The following is a 19627-nucleotide window of genomic DNA, read 5'->3' on the forward strand; positions in this document are numbered from 1 at the left end:
ACCTAGTACATACGTGGGGAAGTTCCCACTTCCTTCAAGATTCAGATGGATGGACTGCCAGCCGAATTTTCATTTTTTTCCGTAACGCAGGGAAACCAGCTGGCTTGGAAAACCCGATGCTAACTCTATTTAACAGGTAGCTGAATTCTCATCTGATTAGGAGGAAGCAACTCAGGTCTGTACCTTGACACAAATCAGTCAGTGGATGAGGATTTGCCGAATGCACACTGTTCCAGAATTCAGGTGAGGAAAAGCTCATGTCTTCTCCAAGAATTTAGTGAAAACTAATGAAATAGGGAAGAGTGTAATGCAAATCAGTTACCAGCTGGATAGTCACGAATGACTTCACAGGGAAAGGGGGATCCTGAGCCGAGCCTTGGGGGCCACTGTGATTTCCAGGACTGGAGCAGAAATATGGTGTTTCCCATGCTAGATACATCATTATCAAGAACACAGAAGATTTAAGGAGGAGGTGAAGAGGAGGCGTAAGAGCATTTTATCTTGCTCTTTGAGTTAATGACAGGCTTTTGTTGCCCAAAGAAGAGAATACCTTTTCCCAAGCAAAACTCTTTTACCTGCTTATTATCTGCTCAGCTTCGCTATAAAAGTTAATACTCTTATCATTAAACTTTTTCTCTTAGAAAAGAAAGCAATGCATTTCTTTTCTCTGCCTGACACTTCCTTCCCTTTTTCACTTATGAATGGCATACTTTTTTGAGAATTGAGGAAACTAGTAAACCAGATCTCTAAAACTAACATCCAGGACTGGTCAGGATGCCCATAGCGGGGAAAACTGGGCCAATTTTTATCTCTTGAGGTTTCAGTATCAGTATAGTCAGTATGTCCACGTTTTGATTAAAAGAAAGCAAATAAATGGAATGCCTATATATGTGTCTTGGAAAGTGCTAAAGGAGTTTCCAAGGTAAAAATAGTAAATATCTATCACAAAGGGTGTTCTTATGGGGGAGACACATGTGTACTCAAGTTCTTTACTGAAGGGGTAAACAAGGCAAGGGAAGCACACTTCATACTGGATAGGTGGGGACCCAACTGTCCTCATATTTGGAAAATTGAACTTTTATTTCACAGTGTACAGAATCCATTTTAAAGTCAATGTCCCTGACCCATTCAGTGGGTTCAGGGGCAGAAGATGGAGCTGAATGGGATAGGCATTGTTAAATTTCCTTCCGAGGTTCTCATTTTCTTATTTATCAGGTAACTTGCAACAGGCTGCCTGCTGTATACCTTGTGAGGCATTGATTACTACTAAGTCCAAAACCCTGACCTTAAAGGTTTTCAAGTCCGGTGACCTGGTGACAGTATGGATCCTGAGGGTAGGAATCTTCTTGGTGGATGAGTAGAAAATCAAGAGATAAAATTGATTTATTTTCTCCAGACTTAATATTTTGCCCTGTGATGATTCTCAAAAAGCAGGGGTTTTGGTGGAAAAGTACTTCCATGCACTGTCTTCATCCTGTGGAGGTGACTGCATTGAGAGGCAGATTCATTTTTATAGCTGACTTGACAGGGAGGGTTTGATGTGGTGGCTGTGACAGAAAGGTAGATCTGAGATGTGGGGGAGAGGGATGTGTGTAGCTCCTAGAATTCTGGAACAAGCTGATGGAGAAAATTGAGGAAGGATTGAGCTTTAGCAGGAAGAACAGAAGTCCTGTTTGTCATCTAGACAGGCTATAATATATGTGACCAGAGCTGTCCAAAGTAGACACGTGCTCATACTTAATATGGTTTGTTTCCTCTGAACAATGACATAGTACAGTATCAGCAGGGGGCACAAATGCCCATTCTTTAAGCATCCTGCAATGAGGTATTCCTGGTTGAAAGCAGAGCCAGGTACAGCTTGGAGCTACTATCTAGCAGAAGGAATTCACTCTCCTCTTCTTTTTGTACAAGACAAGCATGAGGGTGCTCTTGACCTAGTGAAGTTACCATTTGGGGCTCAGATGCTGAGAGTCTGAACTTTGGTGGAAGTATTTAGGGGAATGCCAGGTAACATCAGCTGTCCAGCACCTGGAGCTTGGAGACCTTGGTTCAGTGTGAAGTTGGGTTTAGGATGAGGCATACCTGCTGGGTGGACACAGTGCCTAGGTAGGGTGGAAAGGCGTAATCCCTCTTGTTAAGAGAATGGCAGCCAATGGCTAGTTCATTGCCTCCAGCCAAGAGAGATGTCCCTGAGTCAGTCATTGGACAATCTAGCTTATCTAAACTTTATATTCTCTCATGTGTAAGTCTCATTCAATTCTCTTATATGTAGGAGTTAAAGAGTTGTCATTTTTCTTTCTTTAAGTAAGGATTCTGAGGACTTCAAACTCATCTTTTTTCCTCTTTCAAGGTCTTTCTTACCTCCAGATAATGCAGTATTTTCCATTAGGTCAAAACTTGGACAAAATGTGTACTCTCGTGTACCAGGACACGGACTCTTCACCCACATCCATTTTGTTCTGAGTTTCAGCTGGTACTTTTGAGCAAGGTGCCTCGACCTTAGCACGCATGATGTTCTGGGCCAGATAGCTTTTTGTTGTGGGGGCCGTCCTGTCTGAGGATGTTGTGTGTCGTCCCTTGCCTCTGCCCCCCAGATCCAGTAGCACCCCAATGCCCAAGTCATGACAACCAAAAGTATCTCCAAGTATTGCCAAGTGTCCCTTGGGGGCAAAATTGCCCTTCATATTAGAAACTGACACAATTGGGGTGACTCCGCGGCCTAGGCAGGTGCTGACTGTGAAGGTGATGGGATAGAAAATGGAAGCCCTCAAGTCAGAGGCCAGTCCAATGGATTTGTGTCGTTTTATTCCTAACCATGTGAAGCATTAAGATGTTGCCATCACCTGGTGACCCCATGGTGATGTCCATTCATTACTCTCTTTCCTCATTCGGGACACTGATGGGTCAAATTCTTTTTTTCTTTTTTTTTTTTTTTTTTTGTGAGACAGTCTTACTCTGTCACCCAGGCTGGACTACAATGGCATAATCTCGGCTCACTGCAACCTCTGCCTCACGGGTTCAAGCAACTCTCCTGCCTCAGCCTCCTGAGTAGCTGGGATTACAACACGCACCACCATACCCGGCTAATTGTGTATATTTAGTAGAGATGGGGTTTCACCATACTGGTCAGGCTGGTCTCGAACTCTTGATCTCATGATCTGCCTGCCTCGGCCTCCCAAAGTGCTGGGATGACAGGTGTGAGCCACTGTGCCCAGCCAGATTCTCCCTGTCTTCTAACTGAAGCATGGAAAACAAGCCATGTAAACAAAATAACTTTATTTCTAAACAAAGCTAACTTTGGATAGGAAACTTGGAAACATTTCAAGTTTTCATCCCTGGTTGTACCATTTCACCAAGCTGATTTTAGGAAAAGGTGCACAAAGGTATCAAAATGTGAATTTTCTTGCCGAGAACGATAGATGATATTTCACAGTCTCTTAATTCCATCTGTTTCCCATGATAAAGTTCCAGCATTAGGTGCTGGTGTTAGAAGGGCCCTCGACATTTTAACAGTGATTTTTCCTGAAGGTCAGAAGGGGCAAACTGTAACTCTCCCACTTACTAGCTGTGCAATTTGAGACAATGATGTTTTTAAGTCTCAGTTTCCTACGTGTAAAATAGAGATATGAATCCCTTACTTGCTTAATTCACAGACTTATTTCAAGCATCCAATGAAATGATAGATGGAAAAATTTTTTGTAAATGAGAAAATGCTGCACATGCATTCTTATTATTACTATTACCATCATCATTGTTCCTATTACCATTTTTGAAAGATGGACATCTTACAAACTGACCGATTATGTATCGTTTTGTATCGTCAACTCCCTTGGCTAAAAACCCATCTAACTAGAATATTTTCATTGGATTTAACCACTCAGCCAGGCTGAATTCAAGAACCCCAGTGGGTTTTAAATCTGCTCACTACTGGCTAAATAACATGTTTGAAGAGAAAATAGCAAGCAATGATCAACATCTTATTCAGAGGCATAATAGCACTGCTGAAACTCCCCTTTCTCATCCCCTGTTATTATTAATATGCTGCTATTACTTAATGTACATTGTGTTCTAGAGTGTGTGTGTTGCCTTTACACTGTATGTATACATAAGTCCCACCCTCCAAAACCAGCCATCATAAAGAAGGAGAGAAAATCACAACTGATGACATGTGGTAAAGGACTAGCAACTCGAGCTCACTCACTGTGATCAGGCCTTTATTCCACCTGTCACATAATGAAATATTTCTTCCTTCTTGATTCAGAATGAAGCAGCAGCTCGATTCTGTCAGGTCCTCTGCTGGGTATTTTCCTGTACATCATCCCATTTTCATGTTGACAGAGCAATAGGTGGCCTTGTGTCTGCTTTTTTTTTTCCCCCCTTCTTTTTGTGATGGAGTTTCACTCTCATTGCCTAGGCTGGAGTGCAGTGGTGCGGTCTTGACTCACTGCAACCTTCACCACCCGGGTTCAAGCGATTTTCCTGCCTCAGCCTCCCGAGTAGCTGGATTAGAGGCATGCACCACCATGCCCGGCTAAGTTTGCATTTTTAGTTGAGATGCGGTTTCTCCATGTTGGTCAGGCTGGTCTCAAACTCCCGACCTCAGGTGATCTGTCCGCCTCAGCCTCCCAAAGTACTAGGATTACAGGCGTGAGCTACTGTGCCTGGCCGCCTTGTGTCTGCTTTGCAGATGTAGAACCTGAAATTCAGAGAAGGGAATTGACCACACTCCAGCTTGTATTCAGGACAGTGCTCGTGCCATCATTCCATGTTGCTTCTAGATCAAGGATGCTTAAATATTCCCAGGAGATTAAAAAATATGTATACTATGTAGGAACTCAGCAGTGTCTGTGCAAACAGAAAATAAAGTTACAGAGCTGTGCTTTTAAGTTGGGTGTTGATCTTCCCCAGTTAGAATTAATTAATTGGCTCACTTCCCAATTGTTGTGTGTCTCAGACTTGACTGCACATAAGAATCACTTGGAACTGTTGGTAACACAAAACAACACGCCGAAAACAATGCTAGGGGCCACTCTGGATGACACTTTAGCATGGCTTGTGATCCAAACCCAAACAAGCAGCAATGCCAGGCCCTACCACTAGATGTCGTAGTTTAGTTTTTCTGGGGCAGGCCCAGTAGTGTGGGCTCCTGTGATTCCAAAGTGTAGCCAGCCCTGGGCTGGGGCTGCAGCAGGTCTTTGTCAGTGTCCTGAAGGAGGACACCCAGGCTCCGGTTGGCTCCTGCTCAGGACCCTGCATAATGTGCAAATGTTAGTTTTAGAAGGCTGAGACTTTCCCTGGCACACTGTATTAGTCCGTTTTCACGGTACTGATAATACCCGAGACTGGGCAATTTACGAAAGAAAGAGATTTAACTGGACTTAAAATTCCCTGTGACTGGGGAAGCCTCGCAATCCTGGTGGAAGGCAAGGAGGAGCAAGTCCCATCTTACACGGATGGCAGCGGCAAAGAGAGAGCTTGTGCAGGGGAACTCCTCTTTTTAAAACCATCAGATCTCATGAGACTTATTCACTGTCACAAGAACAGCACGGGAAAGACTTGCCCCCATGATTCAGTTACCTCCCACCAGGTCCCTCCCACAACACCTGGGATTTCAAGATGAGATTTGGGTGGGGACACAGCCAAACCATATCACACACTCTTTGGATAGTAAAGTACAGAAGTTAAAAATCCGTTATAATAATCTTCCTGGGTCTGGACGTATGTTTTCAAGTGTCCCTTCCTGCTTTGTGTTTTGGTGTTAACAGTTGTCTCAGTTGAGTGTTACTGGCCACTTGCAGTCCTTGGAGAAACATTTGTACTGAGAAGGTATATGACTCTATTGTAACTACACTGGAATGTTTGTTTATGCTAAAAGTATGAGCTCAATCTAGTAGTCACCTTCGTCTTTCCTGATTTTACTTCCCGTTTCTGAGTACAATTAATTTTGCTATGTTCTGAGAATGTTGATAAGAATTTCAGATTTCACTGTGTAATCATCATGTGAGTATCATATTTGAATCAGTTTCCAAAAACAATTAAGGTTTTTGGAAAGAGGCAAATCTGATTTTTAATCCCAGCTTCTATAATTCATTATAATTGGGTGATTTCCTTGATGTCTACATCACACATAGTAATAAAGGTTATTGTGTGAATTAAAAGATACTTGTAAATTGCTTTATTATACTGTTACATAGTAAGCATTCAACAAATGTTATTGTTATTATAAACATAATAATATTGTCTCCCATTTAATGGTGATCTTCTAAGAAAGAGGCACATTTTTCATTTACTCCCCTTTCCTTAGGATCTAGTACAGAATTTGGCACACACAATGAATGTTTAGATAAATGAGTCACTTTTGGAATTAGGTGATTTTTTTTTAAAGGGGATTTAGAGCATTAGGAATTCCTTTGATCAGTAGCCAAATCCCCAAGTGGAAGTAAAAGCATAATGGAATTACCTTGTACCATGTACCGTCTTCTATAGTACCTTCTAAGGGTGACATTTTTCCCTTCTGCATTCTCATGTATGATAAATTCTAAATCTAGACAGGTTAGACAGCCATCCTCACCATCTGGTTGCCTTGACAACCATCATATTAAACAGTAAGGGCCTGTTGTTGGGGGGTGAATGTCAACATTACCACCGTCTAAATCTTCTGAAGCAGGGCTTCAAGGTCAAGGTTAAACATATTCAAAATTGCAATAAGACCTTTGGTTAATGTTCGTTAGATGTATTACAAGAGCTGAGTGAAGCCATCATCTTATCAGGGTGACCAGTGAAGAGACTCATTTTGGCTGTCAGCCAGAAGAAATTCGGACTGCCATTGACAAAGTTTTCCTTTCACTACACCAAGAGACTTTTGCCTTCTATGTGTGGTGAAAGAAAACCCAACCAGAAATTAATAAAGGGACACCTCTGGGTCATCCTCCTCAACTCTTTTTGCCTGCATGTAAGCTGCTGCCCGTGTGTTTAAATTCACCTGCAAGGTAGATCTCCGCAGCTGGCAACAGAGATTGTCACAGGCAAGGATGTCACCTACAAAGTGCTAAAGAGCCCTCTAAAAATGAAAAGCAAAATGCCTCATTAATACTGAGCAGTGTGGGGCTTCTTTAATTGCAGCCTATGTGGCTGCCCTTTTTAGATGGCTCCATGGGAAGGCGGAGGTAAGAGTGGAAGGAGGAACGGTTGTGATAGCGAGAGAAATTGCCCCCCAAATATCCGGATGAACTTGACAACAGAGAAGTGTGTTTTCTGATTCAGCTGCCTTCTGATTCAATTCAGAAAGGCAGGAAAGAACTGTTGGATTCAGCAGAGGCTAAGATCAGGGAGCAGGTTTTTGAGATGTGTGTGTGTGCACTTTTGCGTACTTCTCTGTTTTGTGACTATTTTAATGTTTTATGATCCTGGAGGGTGGTGTTTCTTAATCTCTTTCTAAACAATATCACTCCCCTCTCCTGTGTGCCTTTTTATACTTTTTATTTCCCCGATTAAACCTCTAACATGAGATTTTAATACCAAACCATTGGAATATCTGATTTTTTGTTGATCCCCACAAGAACCAACTTTTGTATCTGTTAAGAATGCATGCAATAGAATAAATTTATGGTAACAGAAACGAAGTCTTTTTTTCCGCTTGCATTTAATAGCAGAATGATTATCTCTCTTCTTAGCACTTCGAATGGGAATTAAATATAACTAAATACACCACACATATATGGTCACCTATATATATCTGTGGGTTCTGTATTCTTGGATTCAACCAACCAAGACTTGACAGTATTCAGGGGAAAAGAATAGATGGGTACACCTGAACTGAACATGTATAGATATTTATTTTCTTTTCAGTATTCTCTAAACAATACTGTATAACAGTCATTTGCATAGCATTTACATTGCATTAGGTATTAATAAGCAATCTAGGATGACAAAGTATATGGGAGGATATACCTAGGCTATATGCAAATACTACACTATTTTATATCAGGGCATTTGTGCACCTGAGGATTTTGGTATCCTTGAGGGTGCTGGAACCAATCCCCCACAAATAGGGTATGTATACACACACACGTATGTATCCATATGCATACATATGACTTTAAGTTACCATCAGGGTCCAGTTTAACCAATGTATCTTCTCTGTAGGCCACACTCTTGTACCTAGGTCACTGGTGATATACGTACATATGAGCATATTCACATACATATAAAGACTGCAGATAGACAAGTTATGGCATATGCTGATAAAGCACCATGTCATCTAACTTAAAACTAGAACAATAGCACCAAAGCCACCTGGATATCTTCACTATCCCATGCCCCAGCCTCCCTCACTCCCACTTCCTCTCAGGGTAAACCACTACCGTGACAGCTGTGATCATCCTTTTTGAAACTTATTTTGGAATAAAATACATAAATATTATATATATATTTTAAAAATAAAATAAATAGTATAACAAGTATTATTTGTTATAATAATTTCAAAAACTGCTGTTATTTCCTCAAAGCAATCATCTGGCACAGAACTTTACACTTAAAAGTCTCTGAAGTGTTTGTTGATTAAATGAATGAGTGAATGAATGATGAATGAATGAAGCAGGTCCGTCCATCAGTATATCCCCATCAGAAGCAATGGTTCTCAATAAGTGGTGTTTGTATAAATGCATTGTTTTGCTTTTTCAAAACTATTCATTGAGTGCCTTCTATGTGTCAGACACTGTGCTAAGTCTGCATACATAAATACATACTGTGCACTGTAATAAGAAGAATTGCAGCTTCTAAAAATATTAAGATCAGGCTACGCAGGAGCTAATGCAATTTTCTCCTCAGTGCATTGAAAAATCTATTAGTTAAGAAGGCAGCTATATTTCAGGAAATTAAACCACTGTAACAGTCCAGTTCACAAATCAGAACTCCCAGTGTTTTGAAATGCTCCATTTCATAACATAAAGTACTGAGGGATGTTCAGGCAATCTGTAAATGCTCCAGTGACCAATCCCCTCAAGCTTCGCAAAGCTAAATAGAGGATGCTTCTTGCTGGGCGATAAGAGAGGAAGGGGTTTTGTGCCACCAATAGAAGGAGGGATGTGTCTGTAGATCCACGATCACATTCCCCTTGGTTCACTTCGCCTTTGTCGTCATTCTGGAATGACTTATGTTTGCAGAAGATCATTTCTTAGTAGACCTCTGAATAATGAGCATCTTTAGGTGCAAGCCAGCTAATCTTATTTTGGGCTAGGGTTGTATGTCTGAATAAATGTTCATTGATGCTTACGGGAGATTGCTGTCACCTGCAAAGACCAGCTTTGAGGCTCTCACAACATTTTCCTGTAAGTCGCTAATGTAAGAAGACATGAAATATGTAATTCAGTTCTCCTGTTGATGCTGGTTACGAAGAATTTTGCTATAGCTGACCTAGAGCTGCTTGTATTGAAATAGGACTTCTAAATGGAAAGAGAAGTACAGCCAGGAAGCCTTCCCGACCTCACTGTCATTAACTACCTATGAGGCATAGAGATAGCTAAAGAACTCCTGACCTTACATCAACACTTTCTTTTATTAATATGTGAGAAAGGTCTACTGTCCCTATAAATCCAACAAAGTATCAGTTTCAGATGGGGCACTTAAGCTTGGGGCTCTCTTATGACTTGTTTCTGAACAATAAGTTGGTTGTTGATCCAGTGCAAATGATTCAGCCAAGAAGACCTTGAGAAATAGCATTTTCTGTGTCTCCTAACTTGGTGTTTCTTAGAGTGTAATCTATGGAGACTTGCTTTTGAGTCACCCGGGGTGCTGGTTTTAAAATACGGATTTCTAGGCCCTTCCACAGATCTAATGAATCATAACCTCTCAGTAGGATCCTGGGAATCTGCATTTTCACCAGGCTTCCTCCAAGGTTCTGATGCCTCTCAGCTGCCTTCTGTTAATCCTTCCTCCATAAATCATTAGAGTATATTCCAAAAATACAGATGAGATCACATCTCTTAGCTAATGAAACCCGTTTTGTTTTTCCCACTGTCTCTGGGATATTATCCAGTGCTCTTTTGCACGGCATATGGTCCTGGTCTTCTCCAACATTTGATCCTGTCCTGCCTTTCCATATCCATCTCTATCATTTTCAGCTGTAAGTTTTTTCATTAAGTGTATCAGACTATAGTTATGTTATACACAAACACACACACACACAATCGTTTATTTATCTGTGCCTTCATTGTCCTATCATCCTTTTCTCCCAATATTTGAGAATCTCAATTTTCAACTCATTTTTCAAGACCAAATTTAAGGTTTATTTCCTCCAGACATCTCTATCTGATTGTTGTCCCTCCTTTATCACTCCCCTTTAATTGACCTTCTACTGGACCACTGCTATACATATCTCAACCAACCAAGGGCTGAAAACACTTGAAAAAAAAAATCAGATGGTTGCATCTATATTGAACATGTATAGACTTTCTTGTCATTCCCAAAACAATACAACTGTTTACGTAATTTTTACACTGTATTAGATGTTAGAAGTAACCTAGAGATGATTTAAAATATACAGGAGGTTGCGCGTAGATTATATGCAATATGGCACCATTTTATATCAAGACTTGAGCATCTTTGGATTTTGATATCCAAGAGGGGTCCTGTAACCAGTACCCCACAGACTCCGAGGATGACTGTACTTGGAATTTATCACAGTGCAGTTTCATACCATTTTATAATTAGAGATGTGGTAGCCAGTTTCCAAGATGGCACCCAGTAATTCCCACCTCCTAGCATTCATTCACTCCCATGTCTAGTCCCTTCCCACATTGCATAAACTTACCTGTATAACCAGTAAGACATTGCAGGAATGATACCATGTTCCTTCTGAGGCCAAGTCTTCAAAATAACCTTCCTTCCACCTTGCTGTCTTTGGGACCTCACTTTGGGGAAAACCAGCCAGCATGTGGTAAAGACTCTCAAGCAGCCTTCTGGAGTGGTCCATGTAGCAAAAACCTGAGCCTTCTTATTGACAGCTGGCATCACCTGCCAGGCACGTATGTGGGAGCCAGCATAGAATTAGATCTTACATCCCAGAGCGAGTATTCTCTGCAACCTCATGAGGAATCCTAAGAACCACCCCCAGCGAATACACTCTCAGATTCCTGACACACGGAAACCATTTGAGTTTATAACTGTTGCTGTTTTAAGCTGCTGCATTTTGAGGTAACTTGTTGTGCAGTCCTGGATACTGAATATCCGCTAGACCACAGACTCCTTGAGAACATCAGCCATGTTTCCTTCATCATGGACCCTGGTCCCTCATCCTCCTCAGTACCTGCCCCATATTAAGGTGTTCCATAAATGTCCCGTTAAATGATCTCAACTGAGCTAAACTGGAGTTTCTCTGTGCTGCCAAGGATGAATACTCACAAATGCAGATGACTTTTTGTTTGTTTGTTTTGAGATGGAGTCTTGCTTTTTGCCCAGGCTGGAGTGCAGTGGCTCGATCTCAGCTCACCAAAACCTCCACTTCCTGGGTTCAAGTGATTCTCCTGCCTCAGCCTCCCGAGTAGCTGGGATTACAGGCATCTGCCACCACACCTAGCTAATTTTTGTGTTTTTAGTAGAGATGGGGTTTCACCATGTTGACCAGGCTGGTCTTGAACTCCTGACCTCAGGTGATCTGTCTGCCTCGGCCTCCCAAAGTGCTGGGATTACAGGTGTGCGACAGCAGATGCCTTTAATAGAGGTGAATATTGTCTTTTGCTCTTATTATCATCAGTCATAATATTAACAGTTAACAATAGCCATTGCTTATATATAGCACCAGATTCACAATCCCATGGAATATGTGCTGTAAGTAGCCCCATTTTACAGATGAAAACTGAGGTACATAGAGGTTTAACTGCTTGCCCAGAATGACCCAGACAGTGAATGATGGTGCCAGTATTCAAACCCAGACAGTCTCCAGAGTATGTGTTGTTAACCATTTTATTTTATTTTATTTTATTTTTTATTTTATTTCTATTTATTTATTTATTTTGAGACAAAGTCTCACTCTGTCACCCAGGCTGGAGTGCGGTGTTGCAATCTCAGCTCACTGCAGCCTCCACCTCCTGGGCTCAAGTGATTCTGCTGCCTGAGCCTCCCAAGTAGCTGGGATTACAGACAGCCGCCACCATGCCCAGCTAATTTTTGCATTTTTAGTAGAGATGGGGTTGTACCATGTTGGCCAGGCTGGTCTTGAACTCCTGACCTCAAGTGATCCACGCACCTTGGCCTCCCAGAGTGCTGGGATTAATGGCATGTGTCATGAACCATTTTGAACACTCATATTGAGCCCTTATATGGCAAGCATTGTGCTAGGCACCATGATTCTGCTACCTCATTTAATGCTTTTTCAAACCTCATGCAGTGTGTATTGTTTTCTCTGTTTTATGGGTGGGGAGATTGAGACTTAGGTGAGTTTGCCAGGCTGGTTATGGTAGAGTCAGGATTCAGAATTGGGCCAGACAGACTCCAAAGCTCGTGCTCATTTCACGATCTTCTTCCAAGGCATCCGCCAGTGTTTCTGTCCCAGCATCTTAAGCCCCACCCCACTTCTATTTCTTAACAATTATACTCTGAACATATAGGTTGGTTGCCAAGACAACCACTCAGGAACAACATGAAAGGCAAATGACTTTTGAAACATTCTGCAGCTGGGATGACTTCTTTTTTTAATTTTTTAAAATATGTCAAGGTGATTTGCAATCCACAGCAAAATGTTAATATGGGTAAGCAATCTGTTTTGAGCAAAAAATATTTCCAGTATGGTAGAGGGGAGCTTACAGATTACAAATATAGTAACACATTAGGAAGGAAGCAGGATATTCTACTATTACCCTTTTTACAGGTGAGAAAATTAAGACCTGGAGAGATTTGGAAGCCAGGAATGCCCAGCTCTAAAGACATTGTACCTAATTATCTGAAAAACTGCTTGGAGAATGAAAATTTGTCTGGATGGAGGCAGAGGCTCAGTCCTGACCCTACAGTAAATCAGAAGAGTGAAGAGCACATCTGAATAGGCCAGGGCCAGTGGGAAAAGAGGGGAAGAGAGAAACACATCATTTCAGAGTAGAGTATCTAGGACTGGAGGACTGAAAGTTGAGGTAAGGAAAAGGACCCCCAAACTTTGGGTACTAAATAATATACAACCCTTAAGCTTGTTAGGAGGAGTTTAAATAGGCCAGCCTATATAAAGGTCTTGCCACAATGCCTGACACCCAGTATGTGCTAGGTGTATTTTCTATTATTATCTTGACTAGGGTATCTCAATGACTCCTGGAAATCCACATCTTGAAGAAGGAATGAGCATCATTTCCTGACAAAACCAGCCTCTTTTCCTGTCTTTCCCTTATTTATCAAAGGTCAGAAATGTGTCATCACCATTGAGACATGGCTTTCCTCCATCCCCTGTGTTTTGGGCAGTCACCGTTAGAGGTGAGGTGTGTCCACTGTCTAGTCCTCTGCCTCCATGCTCATACTGCTAATCTGGTCAACTTTTCTGTGGACCACCTGACATCAGATCTACCCTAGAATCACCTGCACCACCTCATAGATGCTCCCCTTTGGGTCTACCTGGTAATTGGCAGCTTCTTCAGGACGGCAAATTTCCCTTTGAAAGCATCCCCCACCCCCCAGTTTACATAAAACCCTTAAAACCTGGGGTTGCCTGTGCTCCCTTTGCGTAAGTGAATTAGGTGATAATCTTGGGCATGACTGCATTTTTGCTGATTGGAGTTTAGACCATGCTGCTTAGAATTATTAACAGCCATTGCAAGGATAATGATCTGCCCCTTAGAATAAACTAACTCTCATTTTTATTATCTTTTTAATTACATGAACCCTTTGGCGTGTTGATAATGATGAACAACATGGTGGGTTATTACTCTGCCAGGTGTTGTCTTCTGTATGGGATGCTCTTGGGGAAATCTGCGTGGTGCTCTCCAGGTTTCCTCAACCTGCCTTCGAGGGTGCTCTTCTCTCCATTGAGCCCATGATGTAAGAAGTTCCTGGTTGGACTGAAGTGTGTTGCGGCGTGGAAATGAGATTAATACCGGTGTGGATTGCATGAAGAGACTGCCCCAGAAGGTTGCATGGCTAATCACTCCCACGCACTTTTCCTCCTCCTCAAACCCAAAGTGTGCTGTCCAGTTTTGGAGATCTACCAGAGGGAGGGACTTTACATTTTCCAGATTTCAGCCTGTGATTTTTTTTTTTTTTCTTTCTTTCTTTCTTTTTTTTTCTTTTTTTTTTTTTTTTTTTTTTTGAGATGGAGTCTCGCTCTGTCACCAGGCTGGGGTGCATTGGCGCTGTCTTGGCTCACTGCAAGCTCCGCCTCCTGAGTTCAAGCAGTTCTCCTGCCTCAGCCTCCTGAGCAACTGGGACTTCAGGAGCCCGCCACCATGCCGAAGTAATTTCTGTATTTTTAGTAGAAACGAGGTTTCACCATGTTGGCCAGGATGGTCTCGATATCTCGACCTCATGATCTGCCCGCCTCATTTTTTACAGAAACATGGGACAAGGTGATAAGTAGCTTATTTCCCATGACAAAACCATCTGCATTCCTGACTTCCCCTTTACTTTCAAAGGAGAATTTGCTGCTTTTATCATGCCCCAAATTCTGAGTCACCTGAACTTGGGTATTGCTGATAGGCATTCACTGAGAGAGGAGAAATGGGCTTGGCGGAGACCTGTTGCTTGCCCAGCATGAGGCTGGATCCTACACCTTCTCCTGTGAATACCGTAACATTGTAGGCCCCCCTTTTCCAGATGAGAAAACTAAGACTCAAGGAGGTTAAGTGAGTTACCTGAGGTCACACAGCTCATTAAAAGTGGAACCAGTTCTATGGCCCAGGCTTCGGGGCTCAACAAACTGTACCTCTTCCGTTGCACCGTACTGACCCTGGATTTTAGCAATCGTGAACATTTCTGCTCCCAGGTGAGGAAAATGTCAGAGGAAAATGAACTCAGACCTGGCTGACTCCATAGTCATGCACATTCATCAAACAGTTTTTGAGTAATTACTATGTTGTTACCACAGTAAAAAAGACATTGTCCCTGCCTCGAGGAGTTTCAGTCAAGTGCAGGAGAGGGGCATGGAAAATTGAACCCAGCAGGATAACATGCTGTGGTAGAGGAAGGGAAACAGCTTGCTTCTTGCTTTGGGAGCCCCTAATCCAGCCTGGGGCTGTGGGGGTGGTGGTGGCTGGAAGGCAGTGATTTCTAAGTTGAGACTTGGAGGAGGAGAGTATGGACGGAGGTGGGGGAAGCGTGTGCTAGATATCACGCTGTCTCTAAGAGGCTGAGCTATTCATAATAAATGTACCTGCTTCTTACCACACGTTCTTTCCCCTCCACAAAATTTCTTAATTTTCCACCTTTTCCTGGGGCTTTCTTTCTGAATACAAACTCATCCCATTGCCTCCTTTATGACTAATTGAACACTCGGACTTAATTGATTATGCATTAAGTTGGGGACTTGGAGCGACATTCAGGACTGGGCTCATGTTGAGATTAATTTATTCCTGTAGTCTTCCTGTTTTGCAGTGTAACTGAGTGCCTCACATGCGTGTTAAAAATAAAACGGAGAGTCAGGGCAATCTAATTAGACAGCTTAACCCATCACTCTGGTGTTTAGTCTTCACCCAGCTCTCCTGCTTTGATGGTAACCAAAATAGATGAGTAAGTTAATCAAAGGTCTGATTAAATAGCACAGCCCTGCAGCATGGACTGATGATTGCCAAGCCTCGGTTCAGGCAGATTGTTAGAGGAGAGAGGAGGCTGAGCTGAGCCCCAAAGGCCAGGGCTTTCATGAGGAAGATGTTTACAAAGCATATGGGAGGGAATTCCTCACTGAGTCCTTGGATCCTACCGTGATGGCTAGTCAGGAATCTCACTCCAAAGGAAGGATAATGTAGTTTGGGGAAAGAACACAAACCTTCTCCTGGCAAATTGTGACTCTTAGAGCTTTGCATCTTGCTTGCTGTGGGATTGTAGACAAATCTCCTGCCTTCCTATGCCTGCCTGCCATCCATCATCCATCCGTCTGTTCATCCATCATCCATCCATCCATCCATTCATCCATCATCCATTCATCCATCCATCCATCTATCCATCCATTCATCCATCATCCATCCATCCATCCATCATCCATTCATCCATCCATTCATCCGTCCATTCATCCATCATCCATCCATTCATCCATCCATCCATTTATCCATCATCCATCCATCCATCTATCCATCCATTCATCCATCATCCATTAATCCATCCATTCATCCATCATCCATCCATCCATCATCCATTCATCCATCCATCCATCCATCTGTTCCAGAAATGTGTTTTGTACCTATTATATACAAGACATTGTGCTTTTTTTTTTTTTTTTTTTTTTTTTTTTTTTTAAGACAGAGTTTCACTTTTGTTGCCCAGGCTGGAGTACAATGGTGTGAGCTCTGCTCAATGCAACCTCTGCCTCCCAGGTTCCAGCAATTCTCCTGCCTGAGCCTCCCGAGTAGCTGGGATTACAGGTGTGTGCCACCACACCTGGCTAATTTTGTATTTTTAGTAGAGACGGCATTTCTCCATGTTGTTCAGGCTGGTCTCAAGCTCCTGACCTCAGGTGATCCACCTGCCTCAGCCTCCTAAAATCCTGGGATTACAGGCATGAGCCACTGCACCCGGCCAAGGCATTGTGCTTTGATTTTGTTGTTGTTCATTTAATTTGTCCTTGTGTTAACGGTATGACTCTGTTGGTTGTGTGAGTTTTTTCCTTCTAGGTACTCTCTTGCCCTAACCCTCACTTTATGCTCCATGAGGCTGATGCATAAAGCATCTCTAATCTCACTTTCGCTCTGGTTTCCATTAGGGTTGACCAGAGGGCTGCCCTCCCGGGATACTGGTGGGCAGGAGGAGAGTGACATTGAGATGTTTTTTTCCTGTTCTGGCTTATGGGTTGCCACAGGTAGGCTGTGTCCCTCTGCTGAAGGTCACTGCCTCAGCCAGGTGGCCTTACTCATACAGCAGTTCTCTCTGGATTCCAGCATCTGTTGGCCTAGACCCTTTTGGCCTTGGGGTAGTAATGGCCCCAAGTACTCTTCCCGTCCTCTAGTAACTGCACAGTTCTTGTTAAACTGCCTCTAATTCTGCATATACTTAGATTAAGTAGTCCTTTTATTAAATCTTCCTTAGATTCCCCAGGAGAGTGTGCTGTTTCCACCCACACCCTGCATGATAGGATGAAGTAAGTGTAGCAACAAGGATGGAGCTGGAGGCCATTATCCTAAGCGAGCTAACTCAGAAGCAGAAAATCAAATACCACACTTTTTCACTTACAGGTGGAAGCTAAAACAATAGGCATACATGGATACAAAGTTGGAAATATTAGACACTGGGGTCTCCAAAAGAAGAAAGGGTGAGAGCTGGGTAAGGGGTGAAAAATTGCCTGCTGGATACAATGTTCAACATTCAGGTGACAGGTGTACTGGAAGTCCAGTCTCCACCATTACACAGTGTACTCATGTAACAAACATGCGTGTGTACCCCCAGAATCTAAACTTTAAAATTTTTTTAAAAAGGAGGGATGACCTTTATAAGTAGCAGAAACTCAGACAAGCTGAGCAAACCTGTCCAAGGTGACATGGCGATTAAGTGATGATACTAGAATCTAAATCCAGGCATGTCTGACTCTGCCACCTCGGTTTTTTGCTCTCCTGCATACATCCTGGAGACCCTTACCTTCATCAGGAAGTACTGGAAGAGGCATTGATATCTAAATACTTGGAATAAGATAGAGGGATCAGGAAGAAGGGTGGGTACCAGGCCCTTGAGTCCTTTAATATCTTTTAATTTTTATACAACCGTGTGAAGTGGGCATCATCTCCATTTTACCAACTTTAAAAATGAGCAACTACTTTTAAAAGAAAAACTAAGTAACCACATTGTTTTCAAACATGTCATAGTCTGGTGATGGTGGGAAAACAGGCACACAGGAGGCCGATTTAGGGAAGCTATGAGATAGGCTCCCCATGCTGACTCATGAGACCCATTCCATCTCTGAAACACACTCCATTTTACAGATAAAGAAACCAAAACTTAGAGAGATCAAATGCTCTGTGGGGCTAGAGCCCAGATTTGAACTCCTGTCCTTTTTCCCCTCCTCCATGATGCCTGGGTGTAAGGTGACAGGATCTCATACACAGAGTTAGGGATGCTTTTTCTTGAAACTGATGAGAAGTGAAGCCAGTGGACTTCCTGGGTCGAGTGGGGACTTGGAGAACTTTTGTGTCTAGCTAAAGGATTGTAAGTGCACCAATCAGCACTCTGTAAAAACACACCAATCAGCACTTTGTGTCTAGCTAAAGGATTGTAAGTGCACCAATCAGCACTCTGTAAAAATGCACCAATCAGCACTCTGTGTCTAGCTAAAGGATTGTAAATGCACCAATCAGCACTCTGTAAAATCACACCAATCATTGCTCTGTGTCTAGCTAAAGGATTGTAAACACACCATTCAGCACTCTGTAAAATGGACCAATCAGCAGGATGTGGGCGGGGACAAATAAGGGAATAAAAGCTGGCCACCGCAACCAGCAGCGGCATCCTGCTCGGGTTCCCTTCCAAGCTGTGGAAGCTTTGTTCTTTCGTTCTTCACAATAAATCTTGCTGCTGCTCACTCTTTGGGTCTGCACCCCCTTTAAGAGCTGTGCCACTCACCACAAAGGTCCGCAGCTTCATTCTTGAAGTCAGCGAGACCAAGAACCCACCAGAAGGAACCAACTCCGGACACAATTGGATGTCTTGCTGCTATTTTTTCTTTCTCTGCATAAAATGTGGGTGAATGTGTTTCATTTGGTTTGATTACACATAGTTGCTTTTAAGTAAAAGCAGTTTTAAAGCTTGTTTTTTTTCCCTTTAACATCATATGTAGGTTTTTAGAAACTACATCTTAATCCACTTTGTTTTAAACAATTACATAGGATGCTATCAGAAAAAAAAAGAGTATTATGTCTGAATTAATTGTTCCATTTTGGGGCATTTTGATGGCTGCCCTTTGGTAACATGGTGATGAACATCTTTGGTGTCTTAAACAAAATTTTTAAATCTGAATTTTTTAACGAACATCTCCTCAACATGGTCAAAGGTAAGGTCAAAGGAGATGAATATTTTTTGGAATCCTGGTAAGGTGGCCATATTCCCCATCTTAAAAGGTTCTATTAAAAGGGTTACCCTCTTGAAAATAAGTGTACTTTGGCTCCCGTGGAAACTCCCCACAGCAGCCAGGTTGGGGCCTCTGCCCACGATGATCTTCATAAATGACTATGCATATATGAGAGCTTTCATCACACTGGTGCTTTTATTTTTATCCTTGCCTTTGGACACAAAATGGCACCCATGTGTGTGCCTCGCTGATGACTCTGCCCATCTGTGAGCCATTGATTGTTCCATTATATTATGTGAGGATCATAATGTCAGTGCTCCATGGGTGGTTCATTTCTGTTCTATGTGTGTGTCCTCTATTGCTGTCAGGTGAAGAGTGTCACATGATGACTAGGTCCTCCTTGTGGGTTTATCTGAGAATAAAGAGAAGGCAGCAGTAGCAATCTATTCAATT

General features: G+C 42.4%; 1 protein-coding gene across 4 annotated transcripts in view; it reads left to right on the forward strand.

Moving 5' to 3' along the window:
- Positions 1-19627, forward strand: part of LARGE1 (LARGE xylosyl- and glucuronyltransferase 1) — a 633432-nt gene that overhangs the window by 337062 nt on the left and 276743 nt on the right. The window lies entirely within an intron of this gene.

This window comes from Macaca thibetana, chromosome 10 (genome assembly GCF_024542745.1).
Source record: "Macaca thibetana thibetana isolate TM-01 chromosome 10, ASM2454274v1, whole genome shotgun sequence".
NCBI classification, from domain to species: domain Eukaryota; kingdom Metazoa; phylum Chordata; class Mammalia; order Primates; family Cercopithecidae; genus Macaca; species Macaca thibetana.